Here is a 1,438-nt window from a genome sequence, read left to right as displayed (position 1 = left end):
TTTGTATACAAAAATTTTTTTTTTCGGAAACATATTTTGTTGCCTTGTTGGTATTTACATGAACTGTATTTCTTAGAACCATATCTAGTCAAAAAAAACCAGAAAATCAAAGAACATCAAAAATATAAAAATTGAAATTAAACTATTTTTTTTTTGGAAAAAATTCAAAACTGCAAATTTGTTTTAAATTTAAATTGTTGAATCACGTAAGTGTCATCGGTGGGTGGCTTCTTCATTTAAAATTTCATTATATTGTCATTGTCATTAGCTCATACTCTTATTGTGCCGATTGCGTATAGATTGTATATTTATTAATAAAGTAAAAAAAAAAAAATTGTTGAATTATAAAATAATAATTAAATTTAAAGTGTAACAAACATTACCCATAATAACATAAATACATAATGTATTATTTCTTTGTTGTTTCTGTAATACTGCTGCAGTATATGAATTTTAATCACTTAACTAAATTATGTGTATAGATTGATTCACCAAGCAAGCTTACTCTCTTTCTTCAATAATGCAGTTATTTAAAATCTAATTTTTGGAATCTTTATTAAATATACTCAAAGACGGCACTAAAATGCCTGTGATGTACAACTGTTGTTCCTTTTTAAAAATTAATAAACGTGTGTTAATTATGTGTGTGTAATCTTGTCAATGGTTAATTGTTATTATTTTATTGATCCTGACATATTGTACATGGTGGTCTGGAGAGATCTCACCACAAAACACAGATAATGTTCTTACCATCAAGTTTCAGAATAGGTTGATTCACTGTAATTTTTAAACTAAAGGAGCTACAAGTGTTCTGCTGAGCGTAAATTTGGTATATTCCGCACTGGTAAGGCGGAGACAATAAATACCACTGTTACGTACTCTTAAACAATAAACATTATAGGTAGAGCGCGGATTTTTATGCACTTATAAGTATCGTAATATGCCATATAATATGCAGTAAAAATCATGAAAATATGCAAAAAATATGCAGTCAAAATCATGAAAATATTTAAAAAATATGCAAACATTTTTAATTATTTAAAATTTACAGTAAAACTTATAATAATTAATTATTGAAATGCTTATTAAAAAAAATTTAGGGAATTTTCTTAAAACCTTAATTTATTTTTAAAATTTTATTTATTATATGTATTTCAAGTTTTTTTTCTGTGAAGTTGTGTCGTTTATCGGCTAACATATTTTTAAAGACTGAGAACGAACGTTCGACGTCAACCGAAGTTATTGGGGTATATTTGAAGCAACTTAGTATTGTCGGGTCTTGATAAAGATCTTCGAGCTGAACGTTTTCGCCTAATAACACTGAATTAATTTTTTGTAGAATCTTCAGACCTCAATTTTTGTTGGAAAGCTCGTAATTTTGTAGTAAGTGTTGGGTTTCGATCCAGAAATAGAATGAATTTTTAATCGTAATCGATTA

The sequence above is a fragment of the Diuraphis noxia genome, unplaced genomic scaffold (assembly GCF_037042655.1).
Source record: "Diuraphis noxia isolate RWA-SAM2 unplaced genomic scaffold, SU_Dnox_SAM2 contig0007, whole genome shotgun sequence".
NCBI classification, from domain to species: Eukaryota; Metazoa; Arthropoda; class Insecta; order Hemiptera; family Aphididae; genus Diuraphis; species Diuraphis noxia.
Note: the sequence above shows the minus strand (reverse complement) of the source record.